The sequence below is a fragment of the Carlito syrichta genome, unplaced genomic scaffold (genome assembly GCF_000164805.1).
Source record: "Carlito syrichta isolate Samal-C Ts95f unplaced genomic scaffold, Tarsius_syrichta-2.0.1 Scaffold302067, whole genome shotgun sequence".
Taxonomy (NCBI): domain Eukaryota; kingdom Metazoa; phylum Chordata; class Mammalia; order Primates; family Tarsiidae; genus Carlito; species Carlito syrichta.
The window spans coordinates 214,675-237,590 of NW_007246163.1; positions in this window are offsets into that span (position 1 = coordinate 214,675).

A 22,916-nucleotide genomic window follows, 5' to 3' on the forward strand; every position below is an offset into this window, starting at 1 on the left:
AATCAGCCGGGCGTGGTAGCGCATGCCTGTAATTCCGGCTACTTGGAAGGCTGAGGCGGAAGGATCACCGGAGCCCAGCAGGTCAAGGCTGCGGTGGCCGGGAGCGGCCACTGCACTCCAGTCTGGGTGACAGAGTGAGACTCCAACTCAAAAAAAAAAAAAAAGATAGAAGCATATGTCTGTCACCATAATACCATAAGAGAGGGATTGGCAGTAACCAGAAACTGCCAGGGGAGGGAAAAGGGGCACATAACATCAATAAGGGTACCTGATCTCAAACCAGGCAAAGTTAGGACCAAAAGGAGGCCCAAACTTTCCCTGTATGATGACCACTTGTATACCTAATCCTGAATTATATCCCACATCTTTAAAATAAAAGAAGAAAAGAAAAAATAGAACTGTATATATTGATCTAGAAATAAGCCTATACTATATTGTGAAATTGAGAAAAGCAAGTTGCAGAACACAATGCATAGTTCAATTTCAAGAATATGTTTAACATGTAAGACTTGAAACTCTAAAAATCCTAGAAGAAAAGCTAGGGAAAACTCTTCCACATATTGACCTAGGCAAATAATTTATGGCTAAGACCTCAAAAGCAAATGAAACAAAAACAGACAAATGAGACTTGATTAAACTAAAAAGCTTCTTCACAGCAAAAGAAATAATCAACAGAATAAACAGACCTACCGAATGGGAGAAAATATTTGCAAATTATGCCTCAACAAAGAACTAATATCCAGAATTTACAAGAAACTCAAACAATACAACATGAAACAAACAAATTAAAAAGTAGGCAAAATATATGAACAAACATTTCTCAAAAGAAGACATACAAGCAGCCAACAAATATATGAAAAAATGCTCAACATCACCACTAATCATCAGAGAAATGCAAATTAAAACCACAATGAGATATCATCTTACATCAGTCAGAATGAATATTATTAAAAAGTCAAAAAACAGCAGATGTTGGCATGGATTCAGAGAAAAGGAAATACTTATTTGCTCCTGGTCGGAATGCAAAATAGTACAACCTCTATTGAATACTGTATGAAAATTTCTCAACAAACTAAAAATAGAACTACCAATTGACCCAGAAGTCCCACTACTATATATCTACCCAAAGGAAAAGAAAGTTTTATCAGAAAGACATTTGCACTCATATGTTTATTGCAACACTATTCACAACAGCAATGTCATGGAGTCAACTTGTGTCCATCAACAGTGGATTAGATAGCAAAAAAAAACTAATGAAATCATGTCATGGAAGTAGCTCATCATTATCCTAAGTGAAATAACTCAGAAACAGAAAATCAAATATCACATGTTCTCACTTATAAGTGGAAGCTAAACAATGCGAGCACAAGAACATAAAGATGGAAATAATAGACACTGGGGCCTCCAAAAAAGGGAAGGATAGGAGGGGGATAAGGTCTGAAAAATTACCTATTGGGTTCAGTATTCACAATTTGGGTTATGAGTACACTAGAAACCCAAACCCTGCCATTAGGAAAGACATCTATATAACAAACTTGCACGTGTAGCCTCTGAACCTAAAATAAAATAAGTTGACCGAGCTCGGTGGCTCAGCCTGTAATCCCAGCACTTTGGGAGGCTAAGGCGAATGGACTGCCTGAGCCCATGGATTCAAGACCAGCCTGGGCAACTTGGTGAGACCTCGTCTCTACAACAAATAAAAAATTAGCCTGAGGCCGGGCTCGGTGGCTCAGCCTGTAATCCCGCAACTTTGGGAGGCTGAGGTGAGTGGATTGCCTGAGCCCGCGGATTCGAGACCCGCCTGGGCAAGCGAGACCTCATCTCTACAATAAATCAAAAAATGAGCCGGGCGTGGTAGCGCGCACCTGTAGTTCCGGCTACTTGGAAGGCTGAGGCGGAAGGATCGCTGGAGCCCAGCAAGTTGAGGCTGCGGTGGCTGGAAGCGGCCACTGCACTCCAGTCTGGGCGACAGAGTGAGACTCCAACTCAAAAAAAAAAATTAGCCTGGAGTGGTAGCAGACACCTGTAGTTCTGGCTATTTGGAAGACTGAAGCAGAAGGATCACCAGAGCCCATCAGGTCGACGCTGGGGTGACCATGAGCATGCATGCCACTGCATTCCAGCGTGGGTGACAGAATGAGACTTCAACTCAAAAAATAATAATAATAAAATAAGATAAGTTATTTTTTTAAAATAGGTTTATCATGCATATCATGTATATATGTGTATTTACTAAAAACTTAAGAAGGCTTTAGTGTGTCCAGAATTTCCTGTGAAAAGTGTGCTAAGTTCTGGGACAGTGCAGAAGAGTGGGCATTAGGCCAGGGTTTCTAAAGGGCGAAGCAAAAGCTCCTATAACATCATAGTGCTTGGGAGTTTCCCAGAGGGAAGGAGGCTGCCTAAGACATAAGATACCAAGACACTTGCCAGTTTTTGAAGTTGTGGGCAATAAGAGGCCAAAGAACTAAGACCAAACCAACAAAGCCCCAAGGTCTTGCAGGCATACGTAAAACAAGAAGGAATCACAGACTGACTGAGTTTTACTAAAACTACAACCTATATCAACCCAGCTCAATTGCTGATGAGGTTGAAGCTTCAGCCCTTTACCTGACAGAGCAAAGGGAAAACCCCATCTGGTGGAAGATATCATCTGAAGCCCCTGTGCCTCTATGAGCAACAATCAGAATTATAAGATTTTCAAAATGCAGTAAAGTCTGACTGATGATTAAGACAAAAATAATAATAAAAGCAGATACTGGTGCCATCAGATAGAGACTTTAAATGGTTATATGTGATAGTTCAGGAAAACAATGAAAGAGGTAGACAAAGTAGTATAAAAGATGGAGGATTTCAACAGAGAATTTAATCTACAAAAGAGAATCAAATGGACATTCTATAAAGAATATTCTAAAATTAAAAATTTATTAAATGTGTTAAGAACAAACTAAACACAGCAAAGACAGGGATAGTAAAAATATAAGACAGGTTGTAGAAAATATCTGAACTGAAGCACAAAGAATAAAAAAGAACAAAAGAAAAACAGAGCAAAGTGTAAGATAAGGATGTATGTTGGATTCAGACAACATGTATAAAATATGTGTAATCAGTTGGAGAGAGGAGAGAGAGACAAACAGGTATCAGTAATGTTTGAAGGGATAATGGCTAAGAGTTTTTCAAAACTGGTGAGTGTTACTAACCCACCAATTTTTAAAACTCAGTTAATTTCAGTAGGATAAATGTTTTTTAAAATTTATGAAGATCATAGTCAAAATGCTAAAGATCAAAATCAAGGGGAAAATCTTTAAAAACTGGAAAGAAACAGGAGACCAAGCATAAGGCTGACAGGAGACTTCTCAACAAATCTATGTAAAGCAGAAAACAGTGGAACGGCATCTTTAAAGTACTAAGGCAAACATACACACAGCACAGATCTGGAGTGCTTTACTCGGTGAAAATATTCTTCAAAAATGAAGGTAATAACTTTCACTTCCAGATGTGATGGAATAATTTACAATAGATTTCCCCCCATTGGATAAAACTATTAAAGCTAAAGTATATAAAATAATCTATATTGTTTGGAAGCATTGGTATGCACCCAGCAAATGTGGAAATTAAGGACCTACAGTGTTTGAAAGAGACAATGCAATTGAGGTGAGCTCTCAATTCTCCCTGATGTATTTTATGAGGGCAATTTCCAAATCATATTGTAAAAGACTGGAGCCCAGACAGAAAGCAGCAGTCTTACTGGGCTGAGGGGGAAGACATTAGAATTCAGGCCTCCTGAAAGAATGAGAACTTGAGGGAGAAGGACTCCTGAAAGCTTCATATAAATTCCACATGTAGCCAGCTCCTAACATGTTCAGTCACACACCAAGCTTCTAAGAAACCCAGCAGAAAATAGCAACTTGAAAGCTAAAGAGATAAGAGGAGACTTCAACAAAAACTGCCTCGTGCTGGGAGACTGAGGTTGAAATTCAAGCCCTGACAAGGTGGAAGAACTTGATAAATACCTTAGATTTTCACTGAGTTCCCCAAAAGACCATGTATTAGAAAAAAGGACCATGAACTAAAAAGGCTATATGCCAGGAGTAAGAAACCCTGAAACATACCAACTCTAATAAAGATTAAAGTCACACTTTGACAATTTCAAGGTGATCTGCCAGTATTTTATCTGCCTTTTAAAAGAAAACGTAACTATCTTTGGAGGAAGATAACATCATGCAGAACCTCTACAATTTTTCATCCACTATATCTGATCAAAAATTATAAGGCATGATGAAAATAAAAAATAGACAGCAGAAACAGACTCAAAAATAATTCAGATAATACCAGATGTATTAGACACTCTAAAATGACAGTTTTAATATGTCCAAGAAAATAAAAGTTTAAAAGACAAGGAATTTCAAAACAGAATGTATGAAAAAGAATCAAGTAGACTTTCTATAACTGAAAAATGTGTTTGAATTAAATATATTTAAATATATGGATGAATTAAGAGCAGACTAGACATAGAGGAAGACAAATTGATAGAACATATACAAATTGAAGCATAGGAAGTAAGAAGAATGGTGGAAGAGATCAGAGTAGTATATGAGCATCCCGTGGAACTCAGTCAAGAAACTAAGGCTTAGAGAGATTAGTTTTCCAGAGATCCCAAGGCTAGGAAATGTCAGTCTGAGATCTGAAGGCAAGCAGTCTGACTCCAGAGTTCACCCTCTTAGCTGTTGATCTAGACACCTCCTGATACAAAGAAATAAATACATATCCCGAGCAAAGGATGCAAAGGCTGTCAAAAGAATTTTGAATGTTTTCTTTTATTCAATTCAAAATGAGCACTTGTGAATTATTTGAACATGGCAAGTAAAGAAAAGCACAGAGATAGCCCTTTTGAAAGGTAAACTGGCGTCTAGATGCCACTAGGGACAAAAAGCCTGTATCCCCCCCTCTCCTCACAACCACCATCACTGCCCTCCAGCCCACAGTATCTGCTTGTGTTCATTAATATCCATGGAAATATTTGTTTTGTAACAGGAGAAGGAGGGAGGAGTTTGGACAAAGATCTAGAGAGCAATTTTTCCAAGAAAAGCCAGATGGGATGAGATTGCCTTTCTTCCCCCAATCTGTCCTCTTGGAATGGATTTTTGTCCCTGTGGTTCATTCATTCACATATTTATTGAATGCTTTCTCTGTGCCAAGCACTGTTCCAATCTCAGGGGACTCAACAGTAAAGAAAACAGGGAGGGAATTTCCTGTTTGCCAATTAACAGTAATTTCCATTTGCAATAGTCTTTTTCAGTTATCTCAGTTTCTTTTGGATAAAGACTCCCCTTTGTTTTCTTTCCATTGGGGGCAATTAGGAAGGCTGGTATGATGACATTATGATAGGAAGAGAGGGCCTCCACCTCCAATCCATGCTCTGGCCTCTGGGTCCCCACAAGTGTCTGCTGAGGGATGTCTAGCCTGTTCTGGACCTTTGTGATCCTCCCTGGATGACTCAGCCTCACCTCAGCTCTGGTTGGCCCTGCAGGTTCTGCTGAGTTTGTCACATACTCCGCTGGGCCTGTGATAAGGGTATACTCAGGCCCAGCCTCTGCCACAGAATCTCCTCCTGGAACAAGTGTCCCCAGGATATAGGAATCATCTGGATAACTTTCACCCCATAAGGGAGCCAGCAAGGACCAAGGATGCTCCCTTCCCAACAAGTTGCACCATGTCTGGTTTGTAGCCCGGCTCTGTGCTTCTTAAAATATCATCTCTTTTCTGCACCACCCTCTCTCTGATTGGCATGGGCCACCCAGCATGGAAGCATCCTCTAGTGGCCCTGCACAAGTCTCCCTTGCTTTGAGTCCTCCTTTCATCCTCCCCATCCAGATTTTAGTCCAGACGACCAAGGACAGAATGGGCCACACACAACTGATTGTTCACATTCCCTGATCCCACTCTAACAAGGCCAGGAGAAGACTTTCCCCTTCCTTCCTCTTCCTGTCCAATTAAAGCATCTCTAACACAATACCTTCCCTCATTCTTTGTGGTCCCATTGTCATCAGTAGAGCAGCATCCTCTCTGTGTGGCACAGGAGGCTCTGTGGTCTAAGTCAGCTGAGTTTGGCTATTGATATAGGAGCTATGGGACAAGCAGGAAACAAGAATAACCACTGGCAAAAATAAATGCATGGGTTTCGTCACTCCTCTACCCCACCATTAAAAATATAATTTTATGTGGTAATAAATCCCATTAAAGTATTTTAAAAACTATGTCATAGAAAGTGATTCGTGGGAAATGGGGTGCTATTTTAATTCAGTGGTCAGAAATGGTCTTTCAGAACAGAGCCTGGTGCACCTTGCAAGACTAAAAAGGTTTTTTTAATGCTCTAAAAACAAAATAATGGGGTTATAGCCAAGGAACACAGTAGACTGCTAAAAGAATACCTAATGGCTAAAGCTGGAAAAATTTGAACAACCAAATGCACAAGATAGTATTGGATTATGACCCAAAGTATAAAATATATATTCATAAATCAGAACTGATATAAATAGAAGAGTAAATAAGCCAACAAATGGGGAAGAAGAGATAAACCTCCCACACCAAAGAAGTCCAAATAATTGATGTAGATATTGTGCCCCTGAGGGCCTGGGGCATAACTCCATCATCCTTTTTAATGGGCTGAGCACAGTGACTTCCTTCCAAACAGCAGTGTAGGAAGCAGTAGAGGAAAAAAGAAGAACCTCATGATAGAGAAACCTGACAAACACTATCTGCGGCCAGTGATCCAATTTAACATTGTCAGTGATAGCCCATCTCAATAGTACATACCTTTGATATGACGTGACGAAAAAAAAAAAAAACGGCACTTAGTGCTATGATCCTCCTCCCCAAAACCCATAACCCCACTATCACCATGAGAAAGCAAATACCCCAAATGAAGGACATTCTACAAAACACCTGACTAGCACTCAAAATTATCAAGGTCATCAAAAACAAAGAAAGTCTGAGAAACTGTCTCAACCTAGGGGCCTGAAGAGAGGCAGTGACTAAATATAATGTGGTATTCTGGATGGGCTCCTGGAGAAAGAAAAAGGAAGGAAGGAAGGAGGGAAGGAGGAAGGAAGGGAGGGGAGAGATATTGGGGAAAACTGGGGAAGTTTTAATAAATTACAGACTTTACTTAATGCAGTATCAATGTTGCTTCATTAGTTGTAACAGATGTACCATATAATGGAAGATGGTAGCAATAGGGAAACTTGGAGCAGGATTACAAGGTATGTGACAGCATGGATGTATCTTGAGGATGTTGTGGTGAGTGACAGAAGCAAAACACAAAAGGTACATATGATTACAGCTAGAAGAGGCAAACATAACCTATGGCAATAGATGTCCAATTGGTGGTTATTTGAGGATTACCAATTTGGGGAGAATTGACTGGGAGGGGATATGCGGGAATGTTCTGGGTTAATGCGAATGCTCATTGCCTTTATCAAAATGATTGAGTGGTACACCTAAGATCTGAATTTAAAATATATTTTAAGCCGGGCTCGGTGGCTCAGCCTGTAATCCTGAGCCGTGAGAGATTGAAGTGAGTGGATTACCTGAGCCCGCGGGTTCGAGACCCACCTGGGCAACTTGGCAAGACCTCGTCTCTACAATAAATAAAAAATTAGCCAGGTGTAATAGCACATGCCTGTAGTTCCAGCTACTCGGAGGGCTGAGGCGGAAGGATCGCCGGAGCCCAGCAGGTCGATAGAGACTGAGGTGGCCGGGAGCGGCCACTGCACTCCAGTCTGGGCAACAGAGTGAGACTCCAACTCAAAAAAATATTTAAAAAAAACATAGTAAACAATGAATTAAAATTTTCAATCTTCAATTTTTATAAATAGATTGTAGAAGGAATTATTTGTAGAAGGAAGGAAAGAAGGATGAAAAATGTAGTCACATTGTTTTGAAAAATGTGGTCACATAGTTTTGAAAAATCAGAAAAATAAAAATCGTGTCTGATTTCCTTACCTAGAGAAAAGCATTTGTTTCTAACCATTCTGACATAATATATAACAAAAATAGGAGAGAAAAGCATTTGTTTCTAACCATTCTGACATAATATATAGCAAAGATAGGGTCATACTGCTTATACTGGATTGTAATTTTTTTAGTTAACAATATATCTTATAATTTGTTCTTCAGAAATATTTTTAATGGCATCTACTGGGATGAAGTGTCATTGCAATACAATACAATGATATTTTATAACTTGTATAGACACGGCAGAAACTGTTAGTTGCCTCACCAATTGTCTTCAAACTAGGGTTATTCCAAGGGACACTTGGATAGGAAGCATTTTAAAGAAATTGGTAATTATATTATTTATATCCATTTGAATTCTTTTCTAAAACTGGCTTGAGAATACCTCTTTGGGCAAGACAAGGCTTTGGGCTCACTCCTTTCTCACTTTCCCTTTCTTTTTTTATCTTTTGTAGAGGCAGGGTTTCACTATGTTGCCCAGGCTGGCCTCCACTCCTAGCCTCAAGTAATCCTCCCACCTCAGCCTCCCCAAGTGCTGGGATTACAGGCATGAGTCACCATTCCTGACTTAGATTTCCCTTTCAAAACCACTTTTTTCCTCCCACATTACAAAAGAAAGGCACGCTTTTCATTCATCCTGACTATGACAATGATGATGACGGGTATCAAAAGGGACAATTCAAACTGTCAGTGTCAATGTTGAGATAATGGATGAAGCTAATGACCGAATAAAATCCCTTCACAAGTCACGTGGTTTCCTATTTGTTTTCAATAAAAATTGAAGGAGCAAGTTGTCAGCTTATAGATCATTAAAAATAATGTTTGATGGGAGATCACACATTGTTTTTAATGATTTAAATTATTTTTTTATTTTTGACATGCACTTCGAAAGAGTTCAAGGAATTGAGCGGCACTGCTCTAAACTATTTCCTCCATTTCCATTGACTTATGTAAGGAAGAAAGTTTCTCGATCAAAATTTATAAAAATAAAATCATTCCTAGCACTAATAGTCATCCAGACACATCAATTTGTTTTAAAAACCCTCATTTCTCTCATTTTATGTTTCATATTCACCAAAATGTTTGCTTATGTTTATTTTGATGCAATCATTCGTGTAGTATTAAAAACTGTAATGATCATTCAAAAAAATATTTTAATGGTTTTAGAATGTTATGGCCACATGAAGTTAAAAGTAAAATTTCTATACACATTGTTGTGGCTGAGAGGTATGATAAGGTGACCAATAAAAAACTTTCAAGCAGAAAATTATACACTATATTAGGGAAAAAAAAAATCTGTGGAGGAAGTAGAATGAGAAAAAAGAAGTAATCGAAAATATCCAATTGGGCCTAGCAAGGTGGCTCAAGCCTATAATCCCAGCACTTTAGGAGGCAGAAGCAAGAGGACTTCCTGACCCCAGGGGTTTAAGACCAGCCTGGGCAACTTGGTGAGACCAAAAAAATTAGCCAGGTATGGTGGCACACACCTATAGTCCCAGCTACTGGGGAGGTTGAGGCAGAAGGACCACCCGAGCCTAGCAAGCTGGGGCTGTGGTAGCCATGATCATGCCACTGCACTCCAGTCTGGGCAACAGAGTAAGACCCTAACTCAAAAAATAAAAAATAAAATACCAATGGAATGTAAATACCACTGTGATGTGAAAACCACATCACCCATCTAAAAAATAAATAAGCTTTTTAATAGCTGGATTTTTGTTGTTGTTGTTCAGAGTTTCACTCTATCGCCAAGTCTGGAGTATATCTTCATATACATTCATAATTATTTTTCAGGAGATAATCTGAGAAGTAAATTGGCCAGGCATGGGGGCGCAAGCCTATCGTTCCAGGTACTTGGACGACGGAGGCAGAAGGATTGCCTGACCCTAGGATGTCAAGGCTGCAGTAGCCAGGAACATACTGCTGCACTCTGGAATTTATTATTTATTTTTTACAGTACTTATTCTTTTAGATGGAGGGTGGTGATTCTCACATCACAGTGGTATTTACATTCCATTGTTTTTGTTTTTGTTTTTGAGTTAGGGTCTTACTGTGTTGCCCAGGCTAGAGTGTAGCAGCATCGTCACTGGACAGCCTTTTTTCCTACTACAGTCTCAACCTACTGGGGTCAGGCGATCCTTCTGCCTCAAACTCCCGAGTAACTGGGACTGCAGACACACGCCATATGCCCAGCTAACTTTTTGATTTACTGTAGAGACAAGGTCTCGTCATGCAGCCCAGGCTGGTCTTGAACTCCTGAACTCAGGCAATCTTTCTGCCTCAGCCTCCCAAAGTGTTGGGATTACAGGCATAAGTCACCATACCGGCCTCATTGGATAGATGTATTTTAAAAGATGATGCAATGGCTCTATTTTTATGCCAGTATTTACCATGGACCAGAAATTGTATCTTTCACATCCATATATACCTGTGACTTTTTTTTAAATTTAGAAACAATTTTTAAATGTACAAAGTGATAGATGATTTTTCAAAATCCTTTTAAGGAATATGTAAGCAAAACTTTTTGAAGACTGTTTGCCTATTCAATATCGAGTCTCTCGTTTCTCCTTCTAGTCCCTATGACAAAACTACAGGTAATGTGCCTAGCTGAAAATCCAGCCTTCCACATCTCTTTGAAGACACATATAACCAAGATCTGGCCAATAAGATGCTCACTTTGCCACTCCTGTCTTCCATGTGGAGTGAGAACGCAATGATTGGAGCTCTAGCAGACATCTTGACCATGCACGAAGAACAGCAATACTGAAAACACAGAAGGAACCTGCATTTCAGATGATTTTGTGGTTCCTCCAAACCCAAACTGCCTACCTCTAGATTTACTTTAGACAGAAAAAGGCAAATCTATACATGTTTAAGTTGCTGTTATTTTGGATATTCTGTTATACCTGGCCAAGTCTAATCCCAACTGGTAGAGTAGCTATAACATGCTTCATTTAGCTAATCAGATGTTGAATATTTAGGTTATTAACAGATTGTACTACTTATTATGAATTATACTGTGATCCTTACCAGATGTACTTGTATCTTCATATGCATTCATAATTATTTTTCCAGGAGATAATCTAAGAAGTAAATTCTGGGTCAAGAATATTTTTATATATATTATAAATTTTTTCCTTTACACAGATTAATTTATGCTCACATCAATAGTGAGTGACAGCAGAATTCATCACGCCTTCATCATCACTGGACAGCCTTTTTTCCTAAATATTTACAATTTGATAAGAAATGAAAATGAAGTTTTATTTGCATTTTTGGTAACGAATAAAGTTAAACTTTTTTCTATTTATCTGCCATTGGATGAGGCTGTCATTTTATTTTTTATTTTTTTAATTAAGAAAAAGGGCCAAAAATATTTTTGTTCCAGATCACTTTAAGGTTGGAGAACTACAGGCAAAGCCACCTCTGGGATCTCTGTTTACATAATCTCTATGGCAACAAGGAAATTGTCCATCTCACACTGTATCCATTGCCTGGCAAACAGGCAATTCACTGAATCTTTGTTGAATATATGAAAGCCATTATCTTACTAAATATATGGCTTTGAGCAAGTAGCTTCCTAATCAGTGTCCCAATTTTAAAAACTCACAAGATCGGATAAGTCTATGCTATGTTCTCTCCCAACTTCAACAATTTTTTATTCAAGGAGAGCCAGATAGTGATGCACATAGAGCATCAGTCCCTTCCTTTGCAGCTATTTCTACTTGTCAGAGGGACCGGAGGCACAAAAGGACAAAATAAATAGAAAATGAGAATTTAACATTCATTTTTGTTTCTCTCCTTCCATATTACTAGAAAACAAGAGCTACAAAGGCAATAAGAAATGCCAAGAAAGTCCCTCCTCTGCTGAATTTACCCTTCGAAGACCAGGGATAGTCCCTAGCCCCAGCCCAAAGTCCGTATCTTCTTGATCTGTTGGAGCCTAGATTTTGAAGTCAAAGAGACCTGGGTTTAATTAAGCTAGACATAAAACTACTCGTGCCTGCATCCTTTATCTGTAAATTGGGGGTGTAGATACTGATCCCATAGGATTAAGTGAGATCAGATATATGCCTAGCACTGGGCCCAGCACATGGGAGGTGCTCAGTTAATGTTAGTTTCCATGGTGGTACCCAGTCTCAAACATCCAAAGTGCCAAGCAGCTGTGGCAGGGGCTTTTTTTTCTAGAAAAGCCCTGACATTAGGACGCGTCATGGTTTCTGGCTACATAATCTCAGATTTTTGCTCTCTGTCCGTCCTGGAGATTCTGAGAATTTCCTATTACCTTTCAAAAATTCCTTTGCTACTTAAATGAGCCAGAGTGGATTCTGCTGTCTGCAACTGAGAACCAGGACTGCTATAGCTCTGTTGGTCACTGCATTTTACAAATCCTTTAGTCTAAATCCCAGGAGAAGGGCTTCATTGGGAAGAAGTGTTTGTCTATCCATGCAGCTTGGCTTCTACCCCTGACTCTAATATCATTTCATATTTTGCCTTAATCAAATCATTTGTAAATTGTCTCTTTTTTTTAAATCCATAAGACCTAGACACAGATATATGTTTAATATTTTAATGAGTTGCTTTTAAAATGTAAAAATTTACTTGAATACAATGTTTCAACATATTTAAACCAAAACATGTCTATATAGTGGCACCAAGCAGATTTAAAAATGAATGTATGTGAAGAGATAATGGGGTGCCAAACACCTTTGTGAGGGCTCACATGGCAAACATTTTCTGAAGTGCCTTTTCTTTAATGTACCATTTTCAATCACATTCATCATATTTCCTCCTAAGGCTACACTGCTTTCTTTGTCTGCTATTTTGGTTGATGGCATTACAATCTTTCCTATTAGCCAAATACAAAACCTTGGTTGCAAAATTCAATGTATTCCCCTCCTTTTCCACCAAATATGAGTCAGTTGCCAGCTTTTTGGATTTTACCAAAATGATGGTGCATCTTGAGTCTAGTCTGTCTTTGTAATTTTTATTTTCATTACCATAGTACAAGTTCACCTTCTGCTATTACTACACTTTCAGATGCTTACATGGCTTTTTCTATAGCTAATCTTTTTCCAACTACCTTAATTATTGCTGGCTCCAAGATATCCACTTTTGGTCTTCTAATTCTATACCCCATTCTATAGCAATTTTATTAAATGTCTTCTTAATTCAACAGAAGCTCTTTAAAAACAGAGACAGTCTCTTGAGTTCCACTGGAAAAGGCCCAGATGGACAAATCAGAGATGGGGAGATAAGGTCTTGAATTCACCACTGAAAACCCACGTAGTCCAAGGCAAGTCCTTTCAATTCCCTGAGCCCTGGTTCCCTGTGGAATGGAATGCCAGCATGTGGCCCAGGGAACTGATGTGAAATCAAAGATCAAAGAGACAACAGATGGGAAGAGCCTTGGTCAACTGTAGATCCAAGAAACAATTTAAATAGTGTCTTTTTCATCTATCTCTCCTGGAAGGCAGAGATTTGAGTGATGGCTTTCCTCTTCCAAGGTGTTTGTGATTGTGTCCCTTGGACCAGGAACAGGGCCAAAACATGGAACATATCGCCCTCTGGTGGGTTTAAATGGACAGGGTATGGTTTTCAAATGGACTACAAAAACCAAAACTCACAGAATCCTGGAATTTCAGAAGTGAAAGGGACCTTTGAGACCATTTAGTCTAACATCCTCATTTACAGATGGGACAACGAAAGGTCCAAGAGGGAAAGTGACTTGCCTGAGACCACACCATGGACAACCGTCAGAGCCAGGGCCAGACTTAATCCCTTGACGCCCCTCCAGGGCCAAGGTCCTTCTCTCTACCGTGAAACACCAAACTCTCATAACTTTTGGTTCATGTCCACATCTCTCTGATACTGGCTCATCTCAGCCATGCTGTTAGTAGTAGCACTTTAGCTGAACTCTGCCCCAGATCAGGTCATTTCCCCACCTAGTTATATTGTTAAAAAGTTAATGTTCTCTTTAAAATGTACCATGTTAATATTTTGATTTTGATACAAACACACCAAGATATAACTATGGCAACTTCTCTAAAAAATCACTCTCAAGCATAATTGGATAGTTCTAAGAGGAAAGAACAACAGAATGCCTGATTTCTGCATCAACTAGAGAATGATCCTTTATCCCAGATACCAGCCTCTGCCACAGGTAGTTGTCTGTGAAGCTAGAACAGTCTAGACAGCTTAAAAACAAGTCACCTTCACACCAACACAGCTGCCACCCGTGAGCGATTTACATAAGACCCCACACCACTCTAAAGTGTCAGTTCACCATCTTAATAAATACCAAAAGAAGCAGCCATGCTAAGTCTTTGCAATGGAGAGAAAATGCCCTTTTCAATGGGATTTTTAGAAATATTTGTTTATTCTCTAAGTTTCTTTGAAACCTGAAAAGACCACATGGAAGATGGAAGATTTCACCCAACATAGGACTTAAATAAGTCACTGAGTTCTGCCCCCAAAAAGAACAGGTGAGGGGAAAAAATGGTAAGTAGGTGAGGAGATGGATATGCTAGTTATCTTGATTTAATCATACATATATACATATATATATATACACACATCACATTGTACTTCATAAACATATACAATTATTATTTCTCAAGGAGATAAAGGAAGTTGGACAGAAAGAAGGCAGGAAGGCAAGAAGAGGAGGGAAGGAGGAAAAGGAAGCAGGAGAGACCTTGAATGAGTCACTTGTTCCCCCTCCTGGTCTAGCTTTCTTGCAGCTACTGTAGTAGGGAGCCATCTGGTAGACTCTGCCAACTTTGAAGGACTACTGAGAGGATCCAGTGGTCTTTGGCCAAGGATCACAAAGCTTCACAACTATGCAGATTTTGGGTCACCCATTGCTAAACTTGGGCATTCCTTTCATTTCTTGACAAGACCCTGAAACCTACAATGCTCTGTTTCTTATTATCACTCAATAATAACAATAGCTGACAGCAAGTGTTTACAGTAGCATTATTTTAAGAAGTTTGTATGAATTACATCAAACACCACAAGAACTCTATAGAGAAGGCATGATTAATTACTCCTATTTTACAGTTGGAAAAACTGAAACTCAAAGAAGTTACGTGACCCACTCAAGACCACACAGCTTATAGTGGAAGAGCCAGAACTTGAACTCAAGTCCATCCAATTCAGAGTTCATACTCTCAAATCCAACCCACAGTGAAGATAATTAGTTATCTATGTGGATGCAGACAAGCATATGTACCATTCCTTAGCTAAATCCCAGTAGGGACTAGGACTCTAACCATGGATTGGAGGCCAAAAATCACAAAAGGTTCTCTTTAGGTTTGAGCCCAGAGTGGTTTCCTTCCAAAGGCACATCTAAATTAAATTTTCATGATTATTCTAACTATTTTTATCACTACTCTACTTCCTTCTAACAACATAGGTGTAAATACTTAATCAGAGCCTGATAGGAAATAACAGACGCCACATTGGTAGCACATTTGATGTTTTCTCCCTCTGAAGGCAACATGATATTTTTAGAAAGAATAAAAACTTTGAAGTAAGACAGAACTGCATTAGAGACCCAACTCTGTCATCTCTTCTACCTGTGTGACCTTGGATATTTATTCACTCAGGGTCTTGTTCTCCTCAACTTGAAAAATGTGCGTAATAATACAGTATCAGCTGAGCTCGGTGGCTCAGCCTGTAATCCCGCGCCTTTGGGAGGCTGAGGTGAGTGGATTGCCTGAGCCCGCGGGTTTGAGACCCACCTGGGCAGCGAGACCTCATCTCTACAACAAATCAAAAAATCAGCCGGGCGTGGTAGTGCATGCCTGTAATTCCGGCTACTTGGAAGGCTGAGGCGGAAGGATCGCCGGAGCCCAGCAGGTCGAGGCTGCGGTGGCCGGGAGCGGTCACTGCACTCCAGTCTGGGTGACAGAGTGAGACTCCAACTCAAAAAATAAAAAAATAATAATAATAATAATACAGTATCATATTATTGTTACATGGATTAACTCAAACCCGTCTATGAGTATCTAGCACTGTGTCTCACAAGAATATAGTAGGCATTTGAGAATTGGTAGCAATTATTAGGCAACCAGTCTGCAAATGCAGATCCTTCCTTTCTTCCCAGTAGCAAAAAGTGATAGCAGACGTCAGAGGAAAGGGGGACAAACATATGTGGCCCACAGCATTGCGTAATGAGACTTCCATGGGCTTTGAACTGATTCTCAGCTCTGTTGTGTGACTTGGGCCACTTACTCAATTTCACTAAATCTCAATTTCCTTCCCCATAAATGGAGGCAATATATCCTCATTATACATCATCACACTGTTTACCATCTAGTCAAGAAACCAGGATATAGACATGAAAATAAAAAGGAAGATTCTAGCATCTCATACAAGCATTTTTGAAGATAATTCAGTGAAAGCTACTGAGTTAAAGATTCTGAAGTATCTGCATTTATTGTAAAAAATAAGATAAATTGCAGGAGTTGATAAAATAGTGCAATAAAATATCCACCTTCTGGAATGTCCTAAAACTAAATTGTTTCAAACACACAAAAAAGTCTATTTGTTTAATTTTAGTCAAATAGAGTAGACTTATTTTCAAGCATATTTTACACTTGTACACATTCTTTAACCTTATTCAATTATAAAAGCATTATAGCTACAAGCCCAAGAGAAGCCTTTGTAATATACAATAAGTGACATGTACAAGAATTTTCAAAACAATATTGCCTATAACATAGAAACCTGCAAAGCACCCAGCAGTCTACGAACAGATAATGAATGTTATTAATTTTTACAATGAAATATTGTCCAGCAGAAAAAATTAAAGTATAGCTGCAAGCAACATGGATAAACCCTAAAAGCATAATATTGAATGGAAAGGACCAACGCATGGAGTACTACATGTGAGCATGATACCACCTGCATAAAGTTCAAAGACAAACAACCCTAAATTAGATCAAGTTTCATGGGAACATACAGAAGTACTGAAGTCATTTTTTTAAAAACACAAAACAAATTATTTTTTAGAATTTCAGGGTAATGACTGCTGCTGAAAGAGGGGTGGAGGGTGGGATTGGGAGCAACAAACAAATCAATTCAACAGTATTAGAAAGCTAGGTGGGTGAGTTCTCCCATTTGAATATGATTTGAACATGATGACTAAATATGAATATTCAAGTATTTGAGTATGGTTCTTTATAATTTACTGTACTTCTAGAGCAGTGGTCCCCAACCTTTTGGCATCAGGTACTGGTTTCATGGGAGACAATTTTTCCAGGGACTGGAGTGGGGAGATGGTTTTGGGATGATTCAAGCACATTGCATGTATTCTGCACTTTATTTCTATTATTGTCACATTGTAATATACCATGAAATAATTGCTATGAAATTTTCATTTTGATATCAGTATGCAAGCAGTTGATTTATTAAGGTCTCTGTGCAGTCAAATCTCACTGATACTGTTCATCTGTATTTGTAGCCATTCCTCAGTGCTAACATCACCACCTCGGCTCCACTTCAGATCATCAGGCATTACATTCTCCTAAGGAGCATGCAGCCTAGATCCCTCACATGAGTAGTTCACAATAGGGTTCATGCTCCTATGAGAATCTAATGTTGCCACTGATCTGACAGAAGACAAAGCTCAGGTGGTTATACGAGCGATGAGGAGTGGCTGTAAATACATCTGAAGTTTCTCTCACTCGGTCGCTGCTCACCTCCTCCTGTGCAGCCCGGCTCCTAACAGGCCATAGACCAATACCAGTCTGTGATTCCAGGGGTTGGGAACCCCAGTCTTAGAGAATATACTCCAAGACCCCCAGTGGACATCTGAAAATGCAGGTACTACCAAACCCTAAATATATTTTTTCCTAGACACACATACTTATGACAAAATTTATATTTTATAAATTTAACGTGTAAACATAATAATTATGTTTTACTGTATAAATTGGTGTAAATTAGTAGGAAATCAACAATACTAACTAATAATAAAATAGAAAATTATAACAATATGCCAGTATCACTACTACTGTACTTTGGGGCCATTATTATGTAAAATAAGGATTCCTTGAATACAGGCACTGTGATACCAAGACAGTTGATCTGATCACTGAGATAGCTACTGAGTGACTAATGGGCAGGGAGCCTGTATAGGGTGGGTACAGTGAACTAAAGAGTGATTCACATCTCAGCCAGGATGACCAGGATGGCACAGGATTTTTATCACCCTACTCAGAATGGCACACAACTTAAAATTTATGAATTGTTTACATCTGGAATTTTTTTCCATTGACTATTTCCAGACTGCAGTTGACCACGGGTGTCTGAAATCATAAAAATCAAAACAGAGGGTGGGGGGACTACAGTTACTGATTAAAAGAGAGGTATATTGAGAACCTAAGATTAAAGGCCATAAACATAATTACAGGAAGAAAGTAATTCACAAAGGCCATTCTGTGTTGATTCTTCAAAAGTCACATGACAAAGAGTGGAGACTGTAATAACCCTGGACACCAGGAATGATATATCAATACTCAGAAGGTGTGGTTTGAACTAACATCCATGCCAAAGTTATCAAGACTAGTATATTTCCACAGGCCAAGACTACACAGAATTGCATTTCCTTCTAGTTATAAGCAGATCAAAGGAAAACGACTGTGTCTGCTCAGGTTACCATTAAAAAACTACCACAGACTGGGAGATTAAACAACATAAATTTATTTTCTCACAATTCTGGAGGCTGGAAGTCCAAGATCAAGGTGTCAGCAGGATTGACTTCTTCTGAGGCCTCTTTTCTTGATTTGTAGATGGTCACCTTCTCACTGTGTCTTCACATAGTCTTCCCTCTGTGGGAGTCTAAATAAGAGCCTCTTCTTTGAAGACCCTATTCTCCAAATACGGTCACATTCTGAGGTACAGTGTGTGAAGATTTCAACCTATGAATTTTGAGAGTACACAATTCAGCCCATAACAGTCAACAAGGAAGGTCTCCTTGGAAAATGATAGACGTGATTATATTTCAGATTAGACCAGCATCATCCAAGAGAATTGTGCATAATGATGGAAATGCTTTATATTTGCACTATCCAACCAGGAGGTATTGGTAATGTCTATTACCTTGATTGTGGTGATGGTAGCACAGGAGTTTGCATATATCCAAACTCATCAGATTGTGCACATCCATACTCATATGTGCAGGTCTTCATATACCAATTATATCACAATAAAGATGTTTTAAAAGACAAATATTTCATGATTCCACTTATATGAGATATCTAAAATAGACTCATAGAATCAAAGAATAGAATGGTGGTTTCCAGGGGCTGAGGGGCAGGAAAAATTACTCACATATCTTCAATAAAACACCAGCTCCATTTCATTTGAAGGGCTTGACATTTGGAGATTCCCTCTTCTTGGAGATTTCTCCCTCAAGAGCTTTGCACAATTACTCCCTTCTTGCCATCCAGGCCTAATATCAAGCACTACTATCTCAGAAACGCCTTCCTCGATTACCCTGTGAAAACTGACATCCTTCCCTCAGTCATGATACTTAACCCTATAGGATTTATCTTGTTTACTTCTTTGTTGTTTATTGTCCATCTCTCAAGATGACATATAGAGTTAAGTATCATGACTGGGGGAAGGATGTTAGAGTTACACCTCCACTATACAAAAGGCTCCATGAAAGAAAGGACCTTGTTTCGTTTACTACTTTAACCCTGTTTCCTAGATAAGGGGTAGATCCTCAGTAAATACCCCAGAATGGATGGATAAATGAATGGGTGGACAGACGGACTGACAGATGAATGGATGGATGAAAGATGGAAAGATGGATTGATGGAAAGATGAATGAATGGATGGTGGCTAGATGGAAATATGGAAGGATGGATAGATGAAGGATGGAAAAATGAATGGGTAGACACATGAATGAATGGTTAGTGGATGGATGGAAAGATGGAAATAAGGATGGATGGATGAATGCCCCCGAGAAAGCCAGCCAACAGCCTGGTCCTAAGCCAATCAACAGAATCGAGGATATCACATTGCACCTAGAAAACCCAAGCAGATATTCACAGAGTAACTGATTATTTGCATGGAGTCCTGCAGCTTGCTCACCATTGTAGACATATCTAAACAAGAGAGCATTTTACACAAATCCCCCTCCTTGGAGTGAGGAGAGGGTGACCAGTTATGAACAGTACTCACAAACCTAACAGTTCAGGGGACCCAACCAGGCACTAAGCATACAATCTATAAAACTACTCCCACCTTCTCATAAAATAATATCACTTTGCGGAATGTACACAAGGAAATAAGTCCAAAGGAAGGAGGGATTGGTGAAAAAGAATTTTATACCTTTATATCAAGGGTCCCCAACCCCCAGTACTGGTCTGCAGCCTATTAGGAACCAGGCCATACAGCAGGAGGTGAGCAGTAGGCAAGTGAATGAAGCTTTATCTGTATTTCCAGATGCTCCCCATTGCTTGCATTTCCACCTGAGCTCCATCTTCTGTCAGATCAATGGCATCATTAGATTCTTAAAGGAGCATGAACCCTATTGTGAACTGCTCATGGGAGGTATCTAGGTTGCACATTCCTTGTAAAAATCTAATGCCTGGTGATCTGAGGTGGAACTGAGGCGGTGATGCTAGTGGTAGGAAGCAGCTGCAAATACAGATTAACATTAGCAATGAGGTTTGACTGCACAGAGACCATAATAAATCAATTGCTTGCAGACTCATATCAAAACCCTGTCAGAGAGTGGCAAGTGAGTTGATGTGCTTCAATTGTACAGCTGCATCTAGTGGCAGGCTTTAAGTCAGAATGTGACGTTTATATTTTAGTCTCTGTGTAACCCATCTATTATTTTATGTATCACTTCTGTTCGCACCTCTCTTTTTTAATGGTGAGTTGTATAATTATTTCATTACATGTTGCAATATAATAATAATAGAGATAAAGTGCACAATAAATGTTTTGCATTTGAATCATACTGAAACCATCCCGGTCTGTGGAGAAATTGTCTTCCATGAAACCTGTCCCTGATGCCAAAAAGATTGGGGACCACTGCTTTATATAACAGAATAGTATTTTTTTTTAAATCCCAAATACACGGTCACAAGAGAACAGCCAAGCGGCCTATGTGGTGCATTTTATAGGTGCACAATCTTGAATCTAAAACCTTTAGGGCCTGACATATCCTGGAAATCAAAATGCTCCCAATTTTAGAAAAACTATATGTTGCTTACATCCTATTGTATATCACACCCAGCAGAGTCTAGAGCAGTACATCAAACACTAATATCTTCAGCAAAACAGACACACAGTCAACCTAAGTAGGATAAATAAAAGACACAAATAGCCTCATATCTGTTCAGGTGAAGTCAGGAAAAAGAACTTTCCAGCAGAAGAACTTCTGGTTTGTGGAGCTTTGTAGATTTCAGAATTGCAGACAAGGAAAGAGGATCTGAACTATCAACAAGAACATAATGCTGACTTTTGGGTTGATGAGGAAACAAACCCTCCTTATGTGGTAATACTGGAGAACTTGTTAAGACAAAAAGAAACAGTGCAGTTGAGAGAATGTGCTCCATCAACCTGTAAAATCCATGCTAACAAGGATAAAGAGAGGTCCAGGGCCAAGGAGTCTTGGTCCATGAGGCTGTAAGGACAAGACTGGAAGAAAACACGAAGAGAGGGGTGGGGGTGGGGTGGGGGCAAGAGAGGGCAGGAAACATGGCCACCAAACTGCTGTCTTCTTGATCTCCCTTCCTACCCAGGACCCACCAGAGTGTGGGGATGCTGGAACAGAGTACAGGGACTCTGCTCAACAGCAGAAAAGGGGTGGCAGAGCATCACTATATGATATGAGCTATAAACCACATGCAAATGTGTTTAGTGGGGCCCTCACCGGGGCACCAAGGGCCCAGATCAGTTCTCAGTGGTTCCCTTTCTACTGCAGTAAAACCCCGGGGGCTCTGTCCACAGGAACAATGTCAGAGAACTTGTTGGACAAATGGCTGACCTGATGTTTTTCCTAGTGCGGACAGAGTCAGTGGAAGCTGGTGATGCCAAGAAAGTTGTTCTGATCTGGAATTTTGAAGGCAAGAGCAACCTGGGTCAGCTTTCAAAACAAGTTTTCAAAATACATGGTCTCCCTCTTCAATTTTTTCTCAACCCAAGAAGGTAAAACTCCGTGAGCGCTTTTTAAAACTTAATGTAATTGTGTAATTGACATATAATAATTGTACTTTTTTTTTTTGAGTTGGAGTCTCACTCTGTCACCCAGACTGGAGTGCAGTGGCCGCTCCCAGCCACCGCAGCCTCGACCTGCTGGGCTCCGGCGATTCATCCGCCTCAGCCTTCCAAGTAGCCGGAATTACAGGCATGCACTACCACGCCCGGCTGATTTTTTTGATTTATTGTAGAGATAAGGTCTCACTGCCCAGGTGGGTCTCGAACCCGCGGGCTCAGGCAATCCATTCACCTCAGCCTCCCAAAGGCACGAAATTACAGGCTGAGCCACTGAGCCCGGCTATTAATTGTACATATTTATGGGGTACATAGTGATGTTTCAATACATATAATGTATAGTAATCAGACCAGGGTAATTAGCATATAAGTTCTACATTCTCAAGCATGTATTATTTCTTTCTGTTGGGGACATTCACTATCCTCCTCACTACTTGAAACTATATAATATATTAGTTAACTATCGCCATCCTACAGTGCTTTAGAACACTAGAATTTATACTCCTCTGATCTAACTGTAATTTTGTGCCCTCTCACATGAGCTTTTTATTCTTTACTGTGGTAAGAACACAGCATAGATTTACTCTTATAACAAATCTTTACCTGCATACAGTATTGTTAAGTATAGACACCATGTTGTTCAGCAGATCTCTAGAACTTAT